Source organism: Palaemon carinicauda, chromosome 31 (genome assembly GCF_036898095.1).
Source record: "Palaemon carinicauda isolate YSFRI2023 chromosome 31, ASM3689809v2, whole genome shotgun sequence".
NCBI lineage: Eukaryota > Metazoa > Arthropoda > Malacostraca > Decapoda > Palaemonidae > Palaemon > Palaemon carinicauda.
The window spans coordinates 1,780,310-1,806,877 of record NC_090755.1 but is presented as its reverse complement, the minus strand read 5'-3'; the positions used below and the strand labels follow the sequence as shown (position 1 = coordinate 1,806,877).

The following is a 26,568-nucleotide window of genomic DNA, read 5'->3' as shown; positions in this document are numbered from 1 at the left end:
AGGTATGCAGAGCATGTTGTATGCAGAGTATGCTGTATGCAGAGCATGCTGTATGTAGAGCATGTTGTATGCAGAGCATGCTGAATGCAGAGCATGCTGTATGCAGAGCATGTTGAATGCAGAGCATGCTGAATGCAGAGCATGCTGTATGCAGAGCATGTTGTATGCAGAGCATGCTGTATGCAGAGCATGCTGTATGCAGAGCATGCTGTATGTAGAGCATGTTGTATGCAGAGCATGCTGAATGCAGAGCATGTTGTATGCAGAGCATGTTGTATGCAGAGCATGCTGTAAGCAGAGCATGCTGTATGTAGAGCATGTTGTAAGGTAAGCAGAGCGTGTGCATGGCGTTTAACATTTCTCAGAAATTCCATGACCAGTGCTAGAGTGCTTTATGCATGCTTGCATGGGGTTTTAATATCAACATAATATTTACCTTACATTCATAACTCATGATTCATATTTTTGCCATATTTTGCGATATTGTTAAAAATATATTGCAAGGAATACAAATATATTTTTATAAGTAATACAAATAACCTCCATTATCATAATGTTTGAAAATGGAGGTAAGGTATGCTGAACAGCAGAGTCAGAACGAGCTGGAACAACAATAGTTGTGGTTTCCTCTTCAAGACTCTGTTGAGGGAACACCTGAGGCTCAGTCTGCAAAGGCTGATCAAAAGAAGTAGCAGAAGGTAGGCGCATGGGTGGAGGAGGCTGACTCCTGGCATGAGTGGCTGAACTCAAGGGTTGCGCTTGCTGAGTGGTTGGCGGATGCGCAGTAGCAAGTTCCTGAGGAACGAGTTGAGGTTCCTGCGGTGTGAGCTGAGAGCGAAAAGGCAGTGGCTGCGCAGAACGCAGTAAAAGTCTCGCAAGTTGAGGCTCCTGAGGCGCAAGGCTAAGGTGTTGAGGTGCTTGCCCTGAGGAGGGTTGAGCTCGCTGCAGCGAGAGCTGAGGAGACTGACTCATGGATGGGAGAGGTTGTTGTACCTCAAGCGAGTGTTGCCTCACTGGTGGAACAGCAAGTGGAAGCGGAGGAAGAGAGGTATAAGCCTCCTGTTCCCATTGCTGAGGTTGCCTTAAGGAAGGCGGAGGGAGCTGCACACCACTGGGATCAGTAAACTCATAACGTGGCTCAACATCGTACGCCTGGCAGGCGGTACTGCGGTCAGGCGGAGCGAGCGCAGGCGGAGCGAGCGCAGGCGGAGGGAGCGCAGGCGGAGCGAGCGCAGGCGGAGCGAGCGCAGGCGGAGGCGCAACCTTCTCAGCCCGACACTCACGCATCAAGACCGAAAGTTGTGACTGCATGGACTGCAGTAGAGTCAACTTGGGGTCGGCAGACACTAAGGTCTGCTGAGGTAAAGCCTTAACAGCAGAGATCTGTTGCGGCAGAACCTTACTCCTCTTAGGCGGAGTGCATTCAACTGATGACTGCGGCGAGTCAGAGCTAACCCAATGACTGCATCCGGGTTGTTGAACTCTAACTTCGTACGTCTGGCATAGGTCTGGACTTTACGTTTAAGAGGTCTTGAGACCTGAGACCAGCGTTTTCTCCCCTAAATTTCTTCTGCAGACGAGCAAAATAAGGGCTCAATCGTCTGCGGGTGGGAGTGACGGTCTCGGTAAGACACGCCCGCAACCACCGAGGATACTTCTGTGCGCCGATCAAGGCCTGCTGAACCCTTTTGCCCTTCGACATTGCTTCTCCCCTGGGCTTGGGAGCTTGCAAGAGGTCCCGGACTGGGAGGACGACTGGCCCGCACAGAAGTACCCTCACGCACAACACTGACACACTTTGCGCTAATCACTTATCACTTTGATTTTCTGTTTGCACTTATTTCACTGAACTCGAAACTTTAAGTGGTTTGTACCTGAAACACGCAATTCTATCCTTTCTCAAAAGTTAGTAATTGCGAAAACAGAATTACAATGTAACAGAAAAATCTAATGAAAGATAAATAATTCAGTGGCTGGAAAGAGACTAAACACTAGATCACTCTAGAAACGTTTACCTTCTTCCCCTAAAGAGACTAGGGAGAAGAGCAAAAACGATAACAACGTTACTCGCTTGAATGAAACGTTTATCCTCCTCTTTCTCCCTCCGTCTCTATCTCTCTCTCTCTCTCTCTCTCTTGACTTAGAACCTGAGAGAAGAGCCCAATCATATATATCGTTAAAACATATTATTGTTAAAGGAAAAAACTGAAATATTTCCCAAAATGAAAAGTTCCTTTATTAGGATTAAAACCATTAAGTTAAGAAAGAATGAACAAAACGCTAGACACGGTTACTCTTACTGCAACGTGAAACCGTGAAAATTCTTTCTCTATCGTAACGATAGAGCGCAAGTTGAACGTTCTGAACGTCAACAACTGCAGAGACAAAACAAAACGTTAGTTCAACTTTGAAAACAGTACGAGACTATCAAAGAAATTCTTTCAAAGACATTAAAATAGCATAATATGTTAACAGGTAAAACCGAAATGACGGGCTCAAAGTTAATTAACTTCGGTACCAAGAAAAGACCGCCTACTAATAGGAAGGTCGAATATAAACAAATATAAAAATTAATTTTAATAAGTTTATAATAAAAGGAAGTTAATCGAAGAGGCCTATAAGAGGCGGAGAGATATAAAATAAATCTATAACTTTTGTTAAGCAAAATTAAGAAAGAGAGTCTATACTCTCTTAGACACCAACACTTCCGTCTAAGGGAAGGGTCGGCCATTTAAAGGTGAAAGAGAGTTCATACTCTCTTCGTCACCATAAATAATCAAATTAATTTCAAAAGCTAACTAAGCTAATATAGAAGTTTCCAGTATAGCGAATAGCTGCAAATTTAGAGAAATACTTCACCAAACCGTGAACAATACTCCAAAATCATAAGCGTATCCAAGAACGTCTTGCCGGAAGCACGACAGAGGAAAAAGTGAGGTGGCGTCAACAACAAGTACTGTAGTACCTGGCCACAGGTGGCGCTTGTGAGTACACCCCCTTCTAGTATAGTGATAGCTGGCGTATCCCTCCCGTAGAATTCTGTCGGGCAACGGAGTTGACAGCTACATGATTATCGGGTAAGTTTAATATTGAAAAATAATTCTCTGGTAAACTTCCATCAGGACGGCATGGCTTGAGCCCAAAAAAGGGATTTTAATGAAGGAAAAATCTATTTCTGGGCAAGGGACCTGAGTCGCCCAGTGAAATCCTCCTTATAGCACCATTTCTAGGATATAAATACAGTGAGCCCTCGTTTATCGCGGTAGATAGGTTCCAGACCCGACCGCGATAGGTGAAAATCCGCGAAGTAGTGACACCATATTTACGTATTTATTTAACATGTATATTCAGACTTTTAAAACCTTCCCTTGTACGTAGTACTGTTAACAAACTACCCTTTAATGTACAGAACACTTAATGCATGTACTACAGTACCCTAAACTAAAACAGGCACAAATATTAAAGGTGATTTTATATCATGCGTTTCCTAAACACGCCAAAAAGCACGATAAAAAATGGCAACCAATGTTTTGTTTACGTTTATCTCTGATCATAATGAAGAAACAAAGGCATTTAGTGCACACATCTGTGTATAGGTTAGTTTTTGCATCGATTATATTGATTATACAGTATGTTGATTTTGTTATTACCAATGTTTTACTTAATTTTTCTTAGGACTTCCAAATGAAATGTTTTTCTTTATGGGCGGCGTCATAAAGTAAGGCATTTAACGTGCATGATGAAAGTGATAAATAATGATATTACAGTACAGTGAACCCTCGTTTATCGCGGTAGATAGGTTCCAGTCGCGGCCGCGATAGGTGAAAATCCGCGAAGTAGTGACACCATATTTACCTATTTATTCAACATGTATATTCAGACTTTTAAAACCTTCCCTTGTACGTAGTACTGTTAACAAACTACCCTTTAATGTACAGAACACTTAATACATGTACTACAGTACCCTAAACTAAAACAGGCACAAATATTAAAGGTGATTTTATATCATGCATTTCCTAAACATGCTAAAAAGCACGATAAAAAATGGCAACCAATGTTTTGTTTACATTTATCTCTGATCATAATGTAGAAACAAACTGGAGGTAGAGCTTTGCTTATTACCCAGACATATTTCCCATACTTTTCCCTTAGAACTACATCACATCTTCCTACTTTAGATATATATATATATATATATATATATATATATATATATATATATATATATATATATATATATATATATATATATATATGTATATATATATATATATATATATATATATATATATATATATATGTGTGTGTGTGTATATATATATATATATATATATATATATATATATATATATATATATATATATATATATATATATACAGTATATATATATATATATATATATATATATATATATATATATATATACATATATATATATATATATATATATAAATATATATATATATATATATATATATATATATATATATATTTACTGTATATGTATACACATATACATACCTACATATATACATAAATACATGCATACATATATATATATATATATATATATATATATATATATATATTACTGTATATATATGGGTTATGGAAAAAATCCGCGAAGTGGTGAATCCGCGATGGTCGAACCGCGAAGTAGCGAGGGTTCACTGTAAAAACTTTTAGAAAATATGTTATTACAAATATTATTTACCGTATCTATATAAAATCATACATACGTAGCAATGCAGGAAAACAATTTACGAGAGAGAGAGAGAGAGAGAGAGAGAGAGAGAGAGAGAGAGAGAGAGAGAGAGAGAGAGAGAGAGAGAGAGAGAGAGAGAGTTGTTTTACGTACGTAAATGTAAATTTTAAACAAAAAATAGCCCCATTTCATATAAAATAGGTTATTACAAATATTTTACTTTATCATATTACAGTAGTCTGTATAATACTGTAAAGTTCAGTACAGTATGTTGTTGTTAGTTGTGGCGATGAAATTCTCACGAAAAAAAAACACGGCATTCGATTACAACAGCGGATTCATTCTCTCTCTCTCTCTCTCTCTCTCTCTCTCTCTCTCTCTCTCTCTCTCTCTCTCTCTCTCTCTCTCTCTCTCTTCGTGTTATACAATACTTACATATAGATGACGAAACTAAAATTACTTTTCTTAGTGTCAATTAAATACGAAACGAAAAAATTATGCCGAGTTTACATCCATTTCAATCGTTGCTAAAAATACGGCATCCGATTTCATCAGCAAACCACTATTTTTTGGGAAACATCATTTTATTCTAGAAAATTGCTACTCTTTAAATAGTTAATTGCACATTAAGAAAGCGTGTACTTTTGTTTTTAAATTTCGGGTGTGTTTTAAAAATCGAGTATTGTTGACTTCTTGTTGTTTTACTTTGGCTGTGATCAGATCACTAACAAAGTATCGTTTATACCATTTCTTAACTTATTCAAACCGTCTATACAGTTGATATTACATAAGCACCAATGTGTCATAACCTATCAAATTTTTCTGTTTATTACATTTAAAACAACACACACACTCTCTCTCTCTCTCTCTCTCTCTCTCTCTCTCTCTCTCTCTCTCTCTCTCTCTCTTATTATATTTAAAACAACACACACTCTCTCTCTCTCTCTCTCTCTCTCTCTTGTTATACAATACTTACATATAGATGAAGAAACTAAAATTAGTTTTCTTAGTGTCAATTAAATACAAAACGAAAAAATTATGACGAGTTTACATCCATTTCAATCGTAGCTAAAAATACGGCATCCGATTTCATCAGCAAACCACTATTTTTTGGGAAACATCATTTTATTCTAGACTTATTCAAACCGTCTATACAGTTGATATTACATAAGCACCAATGTGTTATAACCTATCAATTTTTTTTGTTTCTTACATTTACACACACACACACACACACACACTCTCTCTCTCTCTCTCTCTCTCTCTCTCTCTCTCTCTCTCTCTCTCTCTGTGGGCTACTTTTCACTACCTCCCATTCCTTACCTCTCTCTATCTCTCTAACAAATGATATCTTTGTTGCTCCTCAGAGTTTCATTTATATTGAAAATCAATCATGATTCAATTTTCCTTACTTTCTCCAATCTCGCACCATCGGTCACATCGCGGTATTTTCGAAATTTCCGGAAAATCCACGATATATGTATATACATGCGTTATGAAAAAATCCGCGAAGTGGTGAATCCGCGATGCTCGAACCGCGAAGTAGCGAGGGATCACTGTACTACTAAATATACGGTCCCTTACCAATTACTGTAGACCTCTCCTTCCTCAATATTCCCCGATACTACGAGGTGCTGTTCTACATCCAACTACTGCCCGCTACTACGACTAGCACCCCCCCCACCACCACCACCACCACCACTACCCGGGCTTCTTCCCTTATTCCTACTAGCTTGGACCAGCCTAGGGTGAGGTAAAAAGGGGGTGGATTCTCTGGGCGACACAGGTCCCTCGCCCAGAAATAATTTTTCCTTCATCAAAATCCCTTTTCTGGGCTCGACCTGTGTCGCTCCATGAAATAGTAACAGATAATTGGTCCCCTAAGCTTGGAAATACACATAAAGGTAAGGAACTGAAATAAAATAGAATAATTTAATAAGGAGTGTTTAAATAATAAACCTTAATATACCAATCTCTTAAAAGTACAATACAGAGTCAGGGACTCTAAATTCTTGGTAAAATAGGGAAAAACTTCCAACAAAAAGAACATGAGATGTCTAACAATAACAAAAAGACATTAGTAGTATATAAACATCATAACCATGGGGTAAGGTGCAAACCAAATGATTGTCAAGGGTAAGGTAGGGGGGAATAGGCGAGGCAGGTGTCGCCCCGCTCCTTATAAGGAGGCAAGGCACAAAAAGGAAAAGAGAAAGAAGATAGGACCTTGTTATAATGGTTCTGTAATATCCAGAGGAACCACATTCCCTGCCGCTACTGTTGCAAATTTTAGGGCTTCCAAGGATTTTAAATAGTGGTTTGAATACAGCTGGGGATTTCCAGCCGGTGTATCCTTTCAATTCTTCAAAATTCAAGTGATGAAAATAATTGACTGATGTTGCTACTGCTCGGATATCATGGGCTTGTGGGACTGAAGCCAGATTGGCTTGTTTAATAAAATAAAGAATCTGTTGTTTGATTCCTCTTAGGAAAATGGTTCCTCCATGCTCTCTAATAAACAAAGGGCCTGAAGACGTAGTACGAGTTCTATTCAAATATGCTTTCAGAGTGTTAACCGAGCACAGGAATAGATCCTGTGGAAGAGGGACAATCTTCTACGGGGTGCATCTATTCTGTGGGTCTTCATTCTTTGCTAAGAAATGTCTATCTGGAGAGAGTAACATTTTACCAGAAGAAAGAAAGTCAATGTGATCTGGCTCTCAAAATAACGCCGAGAGTTCAGATATTCTGGCTCCTGAAGCTAAACTTATAAAAAATAACGTCTTCCTAAGAAGCGTTACATAAGTGCATGAGTCATTATCAGTATCAAAAGCTAATTTAAGGACATCATTTAAAAACCAGGAAACCGTGTGAGGACGAGTTGCTAGTTTTAGTCTAGCACAAGCTTTGGGGATAGATGAAAAATACGAATCTGTAAGATCAATATAAACAAGAACTGAAATATTTTCTTTAAAGCGGACTTAATTGTGGTAATAGTCTTAGCGGCTAGTCCCCCTTCAAACAAAGTTCTGAAAAAGGTAACTGCCAGATTGGCAGTCATCATCTGAACATCTGAGTCTTTCAAAAATTTTGCTAACTTCCTTACGGCAGAATCATATTGCCGAAGGGTGGATTCTCTCTTGTCCGACTCTAGGAACAATGTGTTAAGAGGGTCAATATCAGCATCCTTTTGTGCTGCAAATTTCAAGAAGTCCATAAAGTTAGGGCACTCTGAATTCTTGAGAAAGCTGACACACTGCGAGTTTGTACTGTTTGTGTTAACTTCGGGTTGGGAATCCGCCAAGACCAGAGTCTCAGTTCCACCAAGAGAGGAAACCAGTTGCTTTTTGGCCAATTGGGAGCCACTAGGGCAATCTGCCCTTTGAAAGTTCTGAGCCTGTCTAGGACTTTCATCAGCATGTTTATAGGAGGAAACAGGTAAATCCTCTGCCAGTTGTTCCAATCTATGGACATGGCATCTGTGGCACAGGCCAGAAGATCCAGGTTGGGGGCTACATAACATTGCAGTTTGTGGTTGGATTCCGTGGCGAATAGATCTACTTGGAGATTCGGAACCTGTTGGCAAATCCAATTGAATGACTCTTGGTCCAAGGACCATTCCGACTCCAGCGGGGCTGTCCTTGTAAGTGCATTGGTGACTACGTTCCTTATGCTCGCCAGGTGAACCGCTGACAAGTGCCAACGGTTCTTTATTGCCGATGAAAAGATCGCAATCATCACATGATTTATGTGACTTGACTTGGAACCTCCCCTGTTGATGCAGTGGACTATCACCGCTCTGTCTAGTATTAACCTGATATGTTGTTTCTTTGACGGAGAAAGCTTTTTTAGAGTCAAGAGCACTGCCATGGCCTCTAGGATATTGATGTGTAGTTGACGAAATGTCACTGACCACAAACCTTGGACCTTTTTGAATTGGGAGTAACCACACCAACCGCTTAGGGAGGCATCCATATGGATTACTAACGCCGGCGGTGGGAAATGAAGAGGTACTGATTTTGCCAAGTTTTTGTCTTTCATCCAAGGCTAAAGTCTTTTCCTGAGGATAAATGGAATCCGAGAAATTTTGTCTCGATTTTCGCTGTTTGCTCTGGATCGCCAAACTCGATTGATGTCCTTCAGTTTGGCTTTCAGTAGTGTGTCTGTTACCGAAGCAAACTGGAGTGAGCCTATTTTTGGGTGAGATGGCCATGTCATCCTAATGGACCCACCCTCCTTTTCTAAGAAAAGGATTATGTAATAATCCCCTCCCGAAACTACTCTATCTGTAACACCATGCAAAATGCTACAAGGAATGAGCGGCCATTTTGGGCCCTGTAATAGTAGGGGAGGAAGAGTAACCTTGATAACGGCTCCCCTTCAAATTTCGCCACTCTTTCCCCTCAGAGTGAAAACTCTATTCAGGGTGAAGATTGCCATGTGTCGTATCAAGATATACGTCCCCTGATATTATGCGATATCCTTAAGAAAAATTTTAAGGATACTCACACCAGGAGTTAGAATTCTGGAGACCTATGGTCAATTCTCTGGGAGTATCACTGTAGCCAAATATCCCTTAAAAAGCTATCTATAGGAAGCTTCCATCAGGACAACATGACCATCTCACCCAAAAATAGATTTTTCGCTTTGCTTCAAAATCCGTTTACTTGTGTAGAAAGTATAGGAACATCATTTAGTAACACTCTCAGCACACATAAGTTGCAAATAGAAAGTACTAGGCTGCCTGGCAATGTTTTTTTAGTCAGGTGCTTGACATTACTAGGCTTATATTTTTTCAGTATGGTTTGAGCATTTTTCATAATTCTACTTTGGTTTTTTTTACAATGAGCTCCAATGAACTCACTAATGAGGAGGCTTATTTCTTCAAGATAAATTGGATAATTAACAGATGATGACTCGGATATTCATAACCCACTGGATGAGGAGAGCTCTAGTTCTAAATCCTCTAGTGATAAAGATATTGAAAGAGCCAGCTTATTTTCTTATAGCGAGTGATGATATATCCCTTCAGTTATGTTGTTGATCCTGAGGAGAAATAGTTGGTTGAAGATAAAGAAAACTCATAAAAATACAGTCCGCCGTCAGTCTTCGTGGATTTGATCATTCGCAATACATACAGCAAACCGCACAACCTAATAAATAAAAATCATGTATTCGCGGTTTTGTAATAAGTACTCTCACAGCCCAGTGATTTCAAACCGACCACGATCCTGTGCACTAGGCGTGCTTCCCTCCTCTCTGCCCAGCACAAAATCCCATCTCTCACTGACTCGGCCTCACTCTTCCTTCATGTATCCTCGTGTGTATTTCTCCCGCTTTATCCCGACATATTTTGCCTTGCCTTTATTCAAGATCTTGGATCCCAAGAGAGCTGATTTGACTTCCAAACGTTCTGCTAAATGGCAGAGGAGAGTCATGACATTTCAGGACAAGGTAAAAGTCCTTGATAAGTGCAAGAAAGGGATAAAGTATGCAGCCGTACGAAGAGTTTTCAGTGTTCACGAGAGTACCATGAAGCATATTGAGAAGAAAACTCGCTCACTCCCCGGGAAAAAGGCAAGTCTCTACTCCGCCATTTCATGAAGGATGAGCCTCAGCCATCCACCAGTCAACACGCCGGAACCTTGTAGGTGCCTTTCCAAGCTAGCAAGGACAGATTTTATAAGTTTAAGCAATGTTTGGTCTTACAAATGTGAAAATTACTGAGGAGTCAAATTGCTAACTAGGAGGCAGCAGGAACTTTCATCGTGGAGAATGGCTACAGGCTAGATCAAGTCTGGAATATGGATTAAACCGTTAAGTTTATGGACATTTATATTTAAAATTCTTGTTCTGTATTAACTGTATAGTTTACGTAATTAATTTGTTTAGATATTCTTCAATTTTATTTTAAAAATTGTCCTCTACATAGAGACACCTGTCTGCAGTAGATACGTATTGTACAAAACTATAGTCTTACCTATTTGAAATTGTTTTAAGTACCCTAAGTACCTGTACATACTGTACTGTATTTGAATTATTGATTAAATTTTTACTGTTTTGAGTGAACATAAGCTTAACAAATATTAATTAGCATATGTACTTTTCCTTAAAAAGTAAGGAGGGGTAGCCTGTTAACCCCCTCACTCACACACCTGTGACTATGCTTCACTTTGCTTGGAGGTAGAACTTTAACGGGGGACAGGGTTGACGGGCAAGTATGTTTAAATAGCTAAGGTTTGTATCATTAGGAAAAATACAAATTATTTCCAAATGTCATTTGTTCTGTAACTGGAATACAAACCAACGCTATTTATAGGGGTGACTCACCCATAAGGAGGGCGGATGTCCCTGCCATTCTGGCTTTTGGCCTTACCCAGAGTACTCCATACTATGCAGGTTAGTGCATAGATGAATTGGCCCTAACACCTCGCTAAACCTGCTAAACATGGCCTCCGGCCTACACAAGCTGTGTGTTGAGTTATAAGCAATATTACTGCCAAGGTATAAGTTATTCAGAGTCTTGTAGGAAATAACTGGGTTGACCAAGACATTCCCAATAACACCTCACCAGGGCATGGGGACGCAATAGCATTGAAACAATACTAGGTTACACAAGGGAGCAATGGTTTACCTGCAGAGGTTCCAGGTCAGCTTGAGCGGACGACCAAGGATGCTGATTTCCCCAAGAGAAGGGAGGATGAAGAAAGGAAAAGTGCCATACATTCCGACTCATTCATTCAGACTAAAACTAGGTAACCAATGCCCTCAACCTTCTGCTACTTGTCCAATAAGGAGCTTGAAGTACTAAACCAGCTGTTTTACAGCCACCACAGGACCAATAGAAAACATATCGAGGTTCCTGTGGGTCACGTCTTGCAGGTAGTGACCGGTGAACGTTGTCTGATTGATTCATTGATTGATTTGGGGTTTTCTGTTCCCCTGAAATCTGAGGTCATTGAGGCTGATATCATTCATTATAAATAAAAAAATAAAAGAATATTCAATTAAAACCATAAAAGCAAAGATGACATTTCAAGAGGTGAATATCTTTTAGAAGACTCTGAAATAAAGCTTAAAATACCACTAGCATGGTAGGATACAACATGTCCAAGAATCTTGGCAAGGAGGAACCTGCCATCATCACCTCGAGCCTCAAACAGATATCTATTTCTTTCACTACTATATGTGGGGCATTCAGTCAACAAATGCCTCACTGCCAATGGTACCAAATAGTCGTCGCAATATGGTTGATGTTGGCCATCCAGGAAAAACTCATTTGTCATCCGAGTGTGACCAATGCAGAGACAACAAAGAGTAGTCTTCCACTTCCAGGGCATCCAGTTATATCTCCAAGGGGGATATGACATTATTTATTTCTCTCATCTTATTTTCAAGTAAACTACCCCAATGCTGTTGCCAATTATTATAAATAAAATTCTTAATTGCAAGTAAAATGTTATTTTTATTAATAAAATAAATTTTTGAATATACTTACCCGGTGATCATATAGCTGCAACTCTGTTGCTCGACAGAAAAACCTACGGTCAAAATACGCCAGCGATCGCTATGCAGGTGGGGGTGTACATCAACAGCGCCATCTGTCGAGCAGGTACTTAGTACTCCAAGTCAACAAAGAACCAATTTTCTCCTCGGTCCACTGGGTCTCTATTGGGGAGGAAGGGAGGGTCCTTTAATATATGATCACCGGGTAAGTATATTCAAAAATTTATTTTATTAATAAAAATAACATTTTTCAATATTAAACTTAGCCGGTGATCATATAGCTGATTCACACCCAGGGGGGTGGGTAGAGACCAGCATTACATGTTTACATTATTATGAGCTAAGTATTTTGTATTTCATTTTAGCAGTTATTCAAAATAACAAACATAAAATAAATAAGTACCTGGTAAGGAAGTCGACTTGAACAATTACTCTGCCTTTTTAAGTACGTCTTCCTTACGGAGCCTCGCGATCCTCTTAGGATGCTGAGCGACCCCTAGGATCTGAAGTATCAAGGGTTGCAACCCATACAACAGGACCTCATCAAAACCTCTAATCTAGGCGCTTCTCAAGAAATGACTTTGACCACCCGCCAAATCAAGTAGGATGCGAAAGGCTTCTTAGCCTTCCGGACAACCCAAAAACAATAATAAAACATTTCAAGAGAAAGATTAAAATGGTTATGGAATTAGGGAATTGTAGTGGTTGAGCCCTCACCCACTACTGCACTCGTTGCTACGAATGGTCCCAGAGTGTAGCAGTTCTCGTAAAGAGACTGGACATTCTTAAGATAAAAAGACGCGAACACTGATTTGCTTTTCCAATAGGTTGCGTCGATTATACTTTGCAGAGATCTATTTTGTTTAAAGGCCACGGAAGTTGCGACAGCTCTAACTTCGTGTGTCCTTACCTTCAGCAAAGCTTGGTCTTCCTCATTCAGATGGGAATGAGCTTCTCGTATTAACAGTCTGATAAAATAGGATAAAGCATTCTTTGACATAGGCAAAGATGGATTCTTAACTGAACACCATAAAGCTTCAGACGGGCCTCGTAAAGGTTTTTAAATAGAACTTAAGAGCTCTTACAGGACATAAGACTCTTTCTAGTTCATTTCCAACCATACGATAATTTTGGAATATCGAACGATATTGGTCAAGGCCGAGAAGGCAGCTCGTGTTTGGCTAGAAAACCAAGTTGTAGAACATGTAGCCGTTTCGGATGAGAATCCGATGTTCTTGCTGAAGGCATGAATCTCACTGACTCTTTTAGCTGTGGTTAAGCATATCAGGAAAAGAGTCTTAAAGGTGAGATCTTTCAGGGAGGCTGATTGTAGCGGTTCGAACCTGTCTGACATAAGGAATCTTGGTACCACGTCTAAATTCCAACCAGGTGTAACCAAACGACGCTCCTTCGTGGTCTCAAAAGACTTAAGGAGGTCCTGTAGATCTTTATTGTTGGAAAGATCTAAGCCTCTGTGACGGAAGACTGATGCCAACATGCTTCTGTAACCCTTGATAGTGGGAGCTGAAAGAGATCGTTCTTTCCTCAGATATAAGAGAAAGTCAGCTATTTGAGTTACAGAGGTACTGGTCGAGGATACGGATACTGACTTGCACCAGTTTCGGAAGATTTCCCACTTCGATTGGTAGACTCTAAGGGTGGATGTTCTCCTTGCTCTAGCAATCGCTCTGGTTGCCTCCTTCGAAAAGCCTCTAGCTCTCGAGAGTCTTTCGATAGTCTGAAGGCAGTCAGACGAAGAGCGTGGAGGCCTTGGTGTACCTTCTTTACGCGTGGCTGACGTAGAAGGTCCACCCTTAGGGGAAGTGTTCTGGGAACGTCTACTAGCCATCGAAGTACCTCGGTGAGCCATTCTCTCGCGGGCCAGAGGGAAGCAACTAGCGTCAACCTTGTCCCTTCGTGAGAGGTGAACTTCTGCAGTACCTTGTTGACAATCTTGAACGGAGGGAATGCATATAGATCTAGATGTGACCAATCTAGTAGAAAGGCATCTATATGAACTGCTGCTGGGTCCGGGATTGGTGAGCAAAATATTGGGAGCCTCTTGGTCATCGAGGTTGCGAAGAGATCTATGGTTGGCTGGCCCCAGGTGGCCCAAAGTCTCTTGCATACATCCTTGTGGAGGGTCCATTCTGTTGGAATTATTTGTCCCTTCCGACTGAGACAATCTGCCATGACATTCAAGTTGCCTTGGATGAACCTCGTTACTAGTGAAATGTCTAGACCTTTTGACCAGGTGAGGAGGTCCCTTGCGATCTCGTACAATGTCAGAGAGTAGGTCCCTCCTTGCTTGGAGATGTACGCCAAAGCCGTGGTGTTGTCCGAGTTCACCTCCACCACTTTGCCTTGAAGGAGAGACCTGAAGCTTTTCCAGGTCAGACGTACTGCCAGTAGCTCCTTGCAGTTGAAATGCATTGTCCTTTGACTCGAGTTCCATAATCCCGAGCATTCCCTACCGTCTAATGTCGCACCCCAGCCTACGTCCGATGCGTCCGAGAAGAGAACGTGGTTGGGAGTCTGAACAGTCAGGGGAAGACCCTCTCTAAGGTTGATATAGTCCTTTCACCAAGTCAGACAAGACTTTATCTTTCCGGAAACCGGGATCGAGACCGCTTCTAGCGTCTTGTCCTTTTTCCAGTGAAAAGCTAGATGGTATAGAAGAGGACGGAGGTGTAGTCTTCCTAGTGACACAAATTGATCCACGGATGACAGTGTCCCTACCAGACTCATCCACAGCCTGACTGGGCAGTGTTCCTTCTTCAGCATCTTCTGGATGGATAGCAGTGCTGGGGGTTGATCGTCTTGTTCAGCAACGTCCTCATCAGAGGGTTCCTCATCCGAAACTGATGAGGAAACGGCAACGGAGTGGGCAACGTCTGACTCGCTGAATCCGGTCGCACTGGTGGATGCGTGACGGAGCCGGACGCAATATCATGGCACTGCTGCACAGTCTGTGAACTGTCAACAACCATGGGTGCGCGAGGAAGTACAGCGTCAACCCGAAACTGTCTAGACTGTCTGGGTTGTGCAGTCAACACCCTACCGGGTTGCTGAGGTTGACGCACTGCGTCACAACAAGTCACCTCTGCTGGTTGTTGAACGTCTTCCTAGTGACACACTGAACGTCAACAACCACCTCCGAGCGTCGCTTAACGTCAACGTGCGACTGGCAACCCACACTGGGTCGCATCGGTGGAGGAACCACCTCAACTGGCAGACGCGAGTAGGATACCTCAGCGTCAACAGGGCGCACAACCAACCGGTTGGAAGGTTGTTGGCCAGAAGGTTCTTCTCCGCATTTAAGTCCTCTATCAAGGACACAAGCTTGGACTGCATGTCTTGCAGCAAAGCCCATTTAGGGTCTACGGGAGCAGGTGTGGCAACAGACGGGGTTAGCGACTGAGGCGGAACCATTTACCATCCCTGGAAGCCTTGTTATGTGTGACATAATAGTACAGCAAAACTTCAAAGGCTCGACAAAAGTTGAGAAGTTGACCTGTAAACAACTTGGAGCGTCTCCTGGCTAGGCGCCAGGGCGAGTCTACCAGAATTGAGAAGTCTATCTGGGCAGAGGCATGAACTCCCAAGCCGAGAACTTCTCTCGTGTCCTATCAGACTCTCGCTCTATAAGCCAGTTTAAAAGAAGGGAAATCAAAGGCTGTATCCCTAAAACTCCTCCTGGTGCAAAAACCAGTCGCCTAGCCAACGTAACGCTCTCTAGGAGAGCGAGAGAGCACTAGCTTAACAACAACGGCTTCGAAGTAGCTAGGCCTAGTGTAAGTTCTGACGTTTAGGCGAACGAGGAGCAGCAGTTACAAGATCCGGACGAAGATCCTTAAAAAATCATCATGATTTAATTAAAGTCCATAGGAGGCTAAGCAGCTTAAGGCTCCTCTCCAAATGACAGAGTCCTCAAAGGAATATCAGTAGGAGGGAGAACAGCACTTTCACATCTACAGGAACCTTGTCCGATAAAAGCTAGGTTATCTCAGTGAGTCTCTCACTGGTGCATTAGTAGCAGACCAGAAGGCAACGTCATGTAACTGCTTGACAGTCTGTGAACTGTCAACAACTGAACTGTCAACCACAACAGGTGCGTGAGGACATACAGCACTGGTGCATTAGTAGCAGACCAGAAGGCAACGTCATGTAACTGCTTGACAGTCTGTGAACTGTCAACAACTGAACTGTCAACCACAACAGGTGCGTGAGGACATACAGTGTTCACTCGAGACTGCTTTGACTGTCTATACTGAGCAGTCAAAACAACTCTAGAATGCGGAGGTTGACGCACCGCGTCAAAACAAAACAACTTAGGTTGTTGTTGTAACTCGCGAACGTCAACGGAGGGTTCCGTGCGTCGCTGAACGTCAACATGCGGCTGGCAGGGTACACTGCGCATGGGTGGCGGGACTCTCACAGCTGGAGTGCGGGAGAAGGTAGCCTCAGCGTCAACTGAACGCACAACCGTGGTTGGTTGTAGGCTAACGGGTGCAGCGCCAACCTTCTCCGCACGAAAGTCCTGCATTAAAGATGTTAACTGTGTCTGCATGGTCTGCAGCAAAAACCACTTAGGGTCTACAGTAGCAGGTGCGGCAACAGACGGTGTTACTGCCTGTTGCGGTACCGCTTTGCCTCTCTTAGGAGGTGAGCAGTCGTCGGAAGACTGCAGCGAGTCCGAACTGACCCAGTGGCTACAACTGGGCCGTTGGACTTGCGCGGAAGGGACCGACTTGCGCTTAATAAGCTGCGAGACCTTGGTCCATGGTTTCTTACGAGAAACCTCTTCCGCAGACGAGAAGTAAATGGGCTCTCTCGTCTTTGTGGGGGTGGGGCGATCTTGGGTAGATACGGCCGAAACCACGGAGGGAAACGTCTGTTCGTTGATCAAGGCCTGACGAACCCATAAGTCGTTCGACATTACTTCTCCCCTGGGCTTGGGAGCTTGCAAGAGGTCCCGGACTAGGTGAACGACAGGCACGAACAGACGAACCCTCGGACGCAACACTGCAACACTTTGCGCATATCACTTTATCACTTCGATTTTCTGTTTTGCACTTATTTCACTGAAATCGAAACTTATACTGATTTCTACCTGAAACACGCAATTCTACCCTTCATTAAAAGGTAGTAATTGCGAAAACAGTCGTATAATGCAGCTCATTAATACTAGCAAAAACAGAAAACATATATAAAGATAAAGAATTCAGTGGCTGGGAAAGAGACTAAACACTAGTTCAAATAAACTACGTTTACAATCTCTCACCGCACATAGCCTGGGGACAAGAATAAAACCCTAGAAACGTTTTACCTTCTTCCCCGTACAGCGACTAGGGAGGAGAGTAACACGAGAACAACGTTACCCGCTTGAACGGAACGTTTTTTCTCCTCTCTCTCCCTCCGTCTCTATCTCTCTCTCTCTTTCTCTCTTGAATTCGCACCTGAGAGAAGAGCCCAATTATAAATCGTCAAAAAAACATGTTATTTGGCTAAAGGAAAAAACTGAAAGGTTTTCCGAATAAAAAGTTCCTTTAATTTAGAATTTAAACCATTTAAGCTAAGAAAGAATGAACGAAACGTCAGAATCGATTTACTCTTACTGCAAAGTGAAACCGTGATACACTCTCTCTCTATCGTAACGATAGAGCGCATGTTGAACGTCCTGAACGTCAACAACTGCGTAGTCTAAAAAACTAAACGTTAGTTCATCTTTGAAAACAGTACGAAGACTATCAAAGAAATTCTTTCATAAAACATTAAATTTAAAAAGTTTTAAATTCTTTAAAGGCTAAATACGATATAACGGGCTCAACGTTGATTAACTTCGGTTCCAAGTTAGGACCGCCTACTATCAGGAAAGGTCGCATATAAACAAAACATAAAAATTTATTTTTATATGTTTATAATAAATGGAAAGTTAATCGAAGAGGCCTAATAAAGGCGGAGAGATATAAAATATATAGATCTATAACGTGTTAAGCAAAATTACTAAAAACCTAAACACACTTCCGTCTAAGGGAAGGGTCGGCCATTTAAAAGTGAAAGAGAGTCCATACTCTCTTTGTCACCATAATTAAATCTATCCAAAACGAGTTCAAGTTTTGAGATGAAGATAAAACCCCTGCATAGCGAAAGCTCAAAACTAGAATAGTGTACTTCACCAAATAGTTGTGAAAACAAATCCAGTTAGTAACAGCGTATTAGTAGGTCTTGCCGGTAGCCCGACAGAGAGAAAATTGGTTCTTTGTTGACTTGGAGTACTAAGTACCTGCTCGACAGATGGCGCTGTTGATGTACACCCCCACCTGCATAGCGATCGCTGGCGTATTTTGACCGTAGGTTTTTCTGTCGAGCAACAGAGTTGCAGCTATATGATCACCGGCTAAGTTTAATATTGAAAAATATCATTACTGGGAATGGGATACCTTCTTGGTAGCAACTCAACTGCAGCATTCTTGGCCAGTGAACCTGCTTTCTCATTTCCAGACACCCTTACGTGTGCCAGAACCCAGCAAAATCGAACTGTTATACCTTTCATACCAATAATTAAAAGCCACTCTAAAATCTTTAAAACTAAAGGATTATTAGAATTAAAAACTTCTAAAGCTTGTAGGACACTTCTTGCATCACTAAAAATGGTAAAATTGCCCTCATCTTGTAACACTATTTTCTCAATAGTGGTTAGTATGCCATATAGTTCGGCAATAAATATAGAGGATGCTAGACAAAGTGCACTTCTACAATTAAAAACACTATAATTTTAAAAGAGTTTTACAGTCTAACCCCCTTAATGTATGGGACAAAACTTTAAAAAGATTCAGAGCCTCAAGACATTTTATCTTTAAGGCTTTCAAGTGAGGAACCAATGTGACCCTACCATCAAAGATCAACCCTAGAAATCTAGCTTCACTTATATAGGGGATCATTTGACCTTTGATGTATATATCCGGGTCTGGATGTACTCCACGAATACAACAGAAATGGACAAGTTTTGCTTGTCGAAAACTTAAATCCACTCCTATCGCCCCACTGGATAATTTTGTCAATAGTGGGTTGTAGTTTTCTCTCAACTATTACTATTCTAGCTCCAGCAATTGATATGGAGAGAGCATCTGCAAATAGTGTTGAGAGAATATCTTGATGAATGACGGAGGATACCCCATTTAAGGCTAGTGCAAATAGGTTACACTCCGCACACTACCCTGGGGAACTCCTTCCTGATATTTCCTCTCTGATAGAGCTTCCCCTACTCTCACTTGAAAAAATCTATGTGAAATAAATGATTGAATGAAGAATGGTAGCTCTCCTCATAATCCCAAATTATGAATGGTTTTAAGTATACCATATCTCCATGTAGTATCGTAAGCCATTTCAAGGTCATAAAAGACAGTTACATGGGGCGGTTTGGAAGCAAAGGCTTCACAAATAGAGGACTCAAGTCATATCAACACGTCAGTCGTTGAGTGGATTTTTCTGAATCCACACTGGGTAGGTGATAAAATACCCTTCTTTTAAAGGTACCATATCAGCCTTCATTGACCATCTTCTCCATGATCTTACATAAACAAGATGTCAATGAAAATGGTCGATAGTTTGCTGCTAAAAACTTATCCTTACCGGGTTTTAAAAAGGCTAAAATAATGGCACGTTCCCAAACACTATGATAACTATGATCAGGCCATATTCTGTTAATAAAGCTTAAAATAAATAACTTTGCATTAACAGGCACATGTTTAATTATTGCATAAGGAATTCCATCAGGTCCAGGGGCTGTATCATTACAAGTAGCAATTGCAGAATCAAATTCTACTTCAGTGAAAGGAAAATTGTATAACTCTTCCTTTCCTGTTAGAAAATTTGAAATTTTCTCTTCTTCAATGCTACTATACTAATGACCATTAGAGAAATGATCAGCCTGAGCATTTCCAACCTCATTTGCTTCAGTCACAAACTGACCATTCACCATCAACACTGATGGTGGGTTGGGGGTGAGTTTGCCTGCCATCTTTTTTACTTTCCTCCATACAGAAGATGGTGGTCTTCTACTACTAATGGAGGAAACAAAAGATGCTCAAGATTGGCGCCTAGCTTCTTTCATGACACGATGGAACTGTGCTCTTCTACATCTTTTGTATACAATTAAATTCTCCTCAGTACGGCGTCTGCGCAATCGAGTTAAAGACCTTCTTGTGGCTCTAGGCAAGACAGTTAGTTCTGAAGACAACAGGGGACTGGTTGTTGTTTGAATAACCCCGTTGTTTTGGGAATTTAATTAACTCCTGCTGTATGAAGAGTTCCATTCAGTAAGTCTATGGCATCATCAACACTTTCAAAACTGTTCTGCATTCCCCTCAATTTCGCTTAGCTCACAAAATTTAACCCATTTTACCTTGTAAAGATTCCACAGTGGTGACCTCTGTAAAGGGGGACTATTGTTGGTGTTTATAATGATTGATGCATGATCACTAGTATTACAATCATCTAATGTTCTCCAATTGAAATCGAGAAGGCAGTTAGATCTTGCGATTGATAGGTCAATGCACGATAAAGTACTTGTCTGGACATGAATGTGTGTGAGATCTCCAGTATTAAGGAGCCCAACTTCCTCATTTCCCACAACTGATTATATAATATTGCCCCTTGTGTTTGCTATAACATCGCCCCATAAAGGGATTTTGACGAAGGAAAAATCTATTTCTGGGGAGAGACCTGTGGCGCCCGGTGAAAAGAGTCCTTCTTATATATCTTTTCTGATAAAACCTTCCAATTATACCAGAGAAAGAAAAAAGCATGGAATGCTGAGGTTACTACCCTCGCGCGAGCACCTTTTGGGTGTCGTGTATAAAGCAAAGGCGCGTGAAAACCACTATTCACAGGTTGTCTTCCATTTAGTTAATTCCTTCGTCAAAGGGATGGGCCGATACAAAGGTCCTAGCCAACCACCACCGCCACGACGCGAGCGCCATCTGAACAACATCCTTCTTTTTGGAATACAAAGTGTTGAATTGTTTTGTTGTGCTCTCGGTCTTTTTTATCTATCGTGGATTTATTTTGTCATGTCCGAAGCTCCATCTTCACACATTCCAATGTTAAGTACCATAGTTTGTGCAATAGCTAAGGGCAATGCTCAAAGAGCTAAGGGCAATGCTCAAAGAGCTAAGGGCAATGCTCAAAGAGCTAAGGGCAATGCTCTAACAAGATTCTGCAATAGCTAAGGTCAAGGCTCTAACAAGATTCTGCGATAGCGAAGGGCAATGCTCCAAGAGCTAAGGGCAATGCTCTAACAAGATTCTGCAATAGCTAAGGTCAAGGCTCTAACAAGATTCTGCGAAAGATAAGATCAATGCTCTAACAGGATTCTGCGATAGCTAAGGTCAATACTCTAGCATGATTCTGCGTTACCTAAGGTCAATGCTCTAACAAGATTCTGCAATAGATAAGGTCAATACTCTAGCAAGATTCTGTAATAGATAAGGTCAATACTCTAACAAGATTCTGCATTACCTAAGGTCAATGCTCTAACAAGATTCTGCAAGAGCTAAGGTCAATACTCTAGCAAGATTCTGCGAGAGCTAAGGGCAATGCTCTATCAAGGTTCTGCGAGGGTTAAGGGCAATGGTCTAACAGTTCTCCAATAGCAAAGGGCAATACTCTAACAAGATTCAGCGATAGATAACGGCAATGCTTTAACAAGGTTCTGTGATAGCTAAGGTCAATGCTCTGATAAGATTCTGTGATAGCTAAGGTCAATGCTCTAAAAAGATTTTGTGATAGGTAAGGGGAATGCTCTAACAAGATTCTGCGATAGCTAAGGTCAATTCTTTAAGAAGATTCTGCGAGAGCTAATGGCAATGCTCTAAAAAGATTCTGCGAGAGCTAAGGTCAATGATCTAACAAGATTCTGTGATAGCTAAGGTCAATGCTCTAACAAGATTATGCAAGAGCTAAGGTCAATGCTCTAACAAGATTCTGCAATATCTAAGGGCAATGCTCTATCAAGATTCTGCTAGAGCTAAGGGTAATGCTCAAACAAGATTCTGCAATAGCTAAGGGAAATGATCTAACAAGATTCTGCGATAGCTAGGGACAATGATCAAACAAGATTCTGCGAGAGCTAAGGGGAATGCTCTAACAAGATTTTGCGATAGCTAAGGTCAATTCTTTAAGAAGATTCTGCAAGAGCTAAGGGGGATGCTCTAACAACAACACAACTCTCTCTCTCTCTCTCTCTCTCTCTCTCTCTCTCTCTCTCTCTCTCTCTCTCTCTCTCTCTCTGGTGTAATGTTAAATAGGAATTGTAATGTTAAATAGGAATATGTTATGCAACAACCAAATAGCAACAATTTTGGCTGAATGTAAAGCAAAAATGGGAATGTTATTCAGACACTTAAAAACAAGAAAGCTGAACACATGATTATGCTTTACAAAACTTATGTACGTAGTACACTCGAGTACTGCAATGTGATATGGTACCCACACTACCAAAAGGATATTGCACAAATAGAGTGTGTACAAAGGTCCTATACTGCTAGAATAGAATAAGTTAAGGACCTTAACTACTGGGAAAGACTGCAATTTTAAAACTATACAGTCTAGAAAGGAGAAGAGAACACTACATGTAATACAAGCATGGAAGCAAATAGAAGGAATTACTGAAAACTTCATGGAGCTAAAAATATCAGAAAGAGCAAGCCAAGGTAGATTAATAGTGCCAAAAACTATACCAGGAAAACTAAGGAAGGCGCACAGGAAATTAATCCACTACGCACCAGCATCGATAATACAGCGACTATTTAATGCGCTGCCAGCTCATTTAAGAAACATATCAGGAGTGAGCGTAGATTTGTTTAAGAATAAGCTCGATAAATACCCAAGATGCATACCAGACCATCCAAGACTGGAAGATGCAAAATACACCAGAAGATGCATTAGCAACTCACTGGTGGATATACGAGGTGCCTCACACTGAGGGACCTGGGGGAACCCAAAACATAGAATAAGGCAATAAGGTAAGATAATGTGTTTTCTCTCTCTCTCTCTCTCTCTCTCTCTCTCTCTCTCTCTCTCTCTCTCTCTCTCTCTCTCTCTCTCTCTCTCTCTCTCTCTCTCTGTGTATGTGTGTAATGCACAAACCAGGGAAGCACCTAACCTTATAGATATGGCATCGTCTTTGGCCAAGGGTCAAAAGACCAAGAAGAGCTTAGTCATGATATGGAGAGCCTCAATTTAATTGTGAGTGACCTGGTGACTCAGGTAAGGTCCCGGACACTTCAGCTGATGGCACAAGAGAAAGATTAGTCATCACAAGCATACCACGTTGCCACTGGGCTCATCACCAGAGCTCCTTCTATGTCCCTGGCTTGGCCAGATGTCAATGGTCTGGCAACTAGTAAGTGGAGAGGGACCAGTGATTGGAAGTCTCCAACCCCCTCCAGGGTTCACAACGTCACTCCCGCCTGTTTAAAGGTCTAAAGGTCGCTCATGAATGGCAGAGGCAAGGAACAGTGACAGTGCCCTAGCAAGCAGGACAATGCCCTAGAGACCGACCATACATATTATATGACCAGTGCCCAAGCCCCTTCTCTATCCAAACAAGGACCAGGAAGGGCCAAGCAATGGCTGCTGATGACTGCAGATAGACCTATAGGCTCCCCCAAACCTTAGCTCACAAGGATAGTAGGGTTGCAGACGCTAAAGGCATTAAAAACGCTGCGCAGGACTCGAACCCCCGTCTAGCAAACACCAGACAGAGATGTCACCAATCAGGTCACAACAACCTCTACCAGGTTTCTGAGTCTCGTGCTTGGAGTGGGGCTGTTGCCTTCCCACCTGTTTCAGCAACCAACCCATTTAATCCACCAGAGACTTCTGCTTGTGGACTAGGGAAGCATTTCTTTGTTGATCAGGAAGTGCCGGCAGACTGGAAATCATTCCAGCAGCTACGGCTGAGGCAGTTGCTGCGAAGACGGGACCATTTTCAAATGTAGATGCCAGGCCAAGGATAATACCAGACCAGCCATACCTGTAATGATGTCTTTGTCACAGGAATCGACCGGTGAAGAATCTGGCAGGGATAATTCTGGTGGCATTTACAGCTCCTACTCCAGTGTCAGCTCAGCTGACAGTGTGTCTACTAAGAATGCCCAGGTTCTCCAGTCAGATTGCCATCTATCTGACCTGCTTGGGTTCCTTAACTCTAGCAAAAGCTCAAGCCTGGGGTCTTCCAGTTAGAAACTTTCCTAAGATTTACCCCGATTCCTGAAGGACTTTGAGGCCTACTGTGCCAGTAAGTATACAGCAGGAAGCTCTGGTTGGTGAAACTTTGAGCTAAGATGGTGCTTGAGACCTCTTACCAGAGTATGAAGGATATTCTCCTCGAATGATGACAAGAAGCCCGAGAGATAAGATATGCTGGGAAGAAAGCCCGATTCAGCCGCACCACTTGGGAGGGTGAACTGTTGAAAATTCGTGTTGTGTGGTTGGCATCCATGTATAAGTCTGCATTCCCTCGGTGTAGCCTGTTAGGGAAGGAGCTGAGGCGAAGACACCTCAAAACTGTTCCCAGTAAAGCTGCAAGTTGGCTAAAGCAATCTCTGGCCACCATAAATATCTCTGCCAGCCATCAGGCTATCCCACACCTCTTGAGTGTCCTTGATAGGGTAACTTGACAAGGAAGTCAGAAGATAAGAGGAATTGGCTATTAGTTGTGTGGGACAGTCATAGCAAGACTTATATGACAACAGGGTTGCCATGGTGACCCTCAATCATTCCCCTGCTCCTGTGTAAGTCTATCCACACACACCTCTTTGATCTGTCCCGAATCCTGCCCCTATGAAAGTGCACCAGCCACCATTGCACACCCTTGATAGGTATCCTCAGTGTCAAAGGAAGTACTGTACTTGGTGACCCAGGGCACACTGCGAAAAAGTGACGCAGATGCCTCAACCTGTGCTTAGCTGTAGCTCAGCTAACCCCCATATCATGCAGTGTGGGCAACATGTTCCTCGTATGCACAGGTCACCCATCCAGAAGTCAAACTACTACTCGCACCCCTGGGAAGGAAACTACTTCCATCCAAACTCATTGTAGGTGGAGGGCAGTCCAAATGAATGCTACTCCAACGCCGTCGTCCAGTAGCAATAACAGAAAATCATCCAATACCAAGGAGTACCATATGGCGTTAAACACCAGACCTTCGGTGTAGAAGATGGGGCAACATCGAAGGAGGGTGTGAGTGCTAGGAAGCTTGCTCCAAGTATTCCAGTGGCAGCCTCGTCAATCTCGATTTCCAAGATTACCCCACAACCTGAAAAGGTCATTGTACAAGATATGGCTATTTTAGGATTTTCCAGTTATAACCTGTCCTCATCACTGTCCAAAGCTTCTCCAACTGACTTCTCAAAGGGGGAAGCAAGAACTGAGGCTGTACTGAAAACCCTTCATAGGGCTAACCTGATGTAGTTGACTCTTGTACCACTCATGGTTATCACAGTGACCTTGTCCGAGTTTCCATTCGGAACATTGGATGCTCTCATTAGCTTCAGAGCTGAGGTAAACCTTCTGTCGAGTGTAGTACAGGATTACCAGCTCAACACCATTGGACTGAAGGCTTTAGGGCAAAAATGACCTAAGACCTTAGGTACTGTACTGTTGACACCCTAACTGCATAGAATGACATTCATCCGAGAGTGTTCCACGTACAGTAGTGCTTTAAAGGTCTATGGCTGAGCATGTGGTACTTGGTTACCAGTTCTTAAGAGCAGATGGGGTGATAGTTGATGGAGCCTGGAATCGACTGTGATTTGGCGGTACTCCCCTTGAGTATTATGGGCCCATATGTGGAGCCTGTTGTCAGAAAGTGCTTTACGCACTTGAAGTCTACGTAGCTGATTCAACTAAGATTGCCAGTATTGAGCCTTATACTTGTTCCTGTCACTGAAGATTTTCCTAAGGGACTCGACACCTCTTTTTGATACCAAGCTTGTCCAGCTGACTATTGGCCAGAGAAGTATTATGATGGTGACATCATAACCCTGGTATGTCAAGAAAAGCTGCAGTGATACCTGGAATCCTAGAACTGAAAGACATCAAAACCTCAGTTTTAATCAAGGGTTTAACTGAAGGAGCTGCCAAGATCAAGAAGGGCGATCTCTTGGGGAAGGTGTTTATCATGGCAATGGTGAATGTTCCAATATCCGGCCTGATAACACAGAGGTGTAACCTGACACCTGAACCAAGCTATTGGAAGATAGATAACCTGTCTATCTCAGATGAACTGGATTCTTCTCAGAAGGACCAGTTCTGTTAAATACTTCGTCATTTTCCGGTCATCAGACGG

The 26,568-nt window shown here is 42.0% G+C and overlaps 1 protein-coding gene and 1 pseudogene across 2 annotated transcripts in view; both read right to left on the bottom strand.

Annotated features, from left to right (window-relative positions):
• Positions 1–26,568, bottom strand: part of LOC137624232 (uncharacterized) — a 421,277-nt gene that overhangs the window by 133,563 nt on the left and 261,146 nt on the right. The gene's annotated exons all lie outside the window — the stretch shown is intronic.
• Positions 7,322–8,919, bottom strand: LOC137624836 (uncharacterized; annotated as a pseudogene).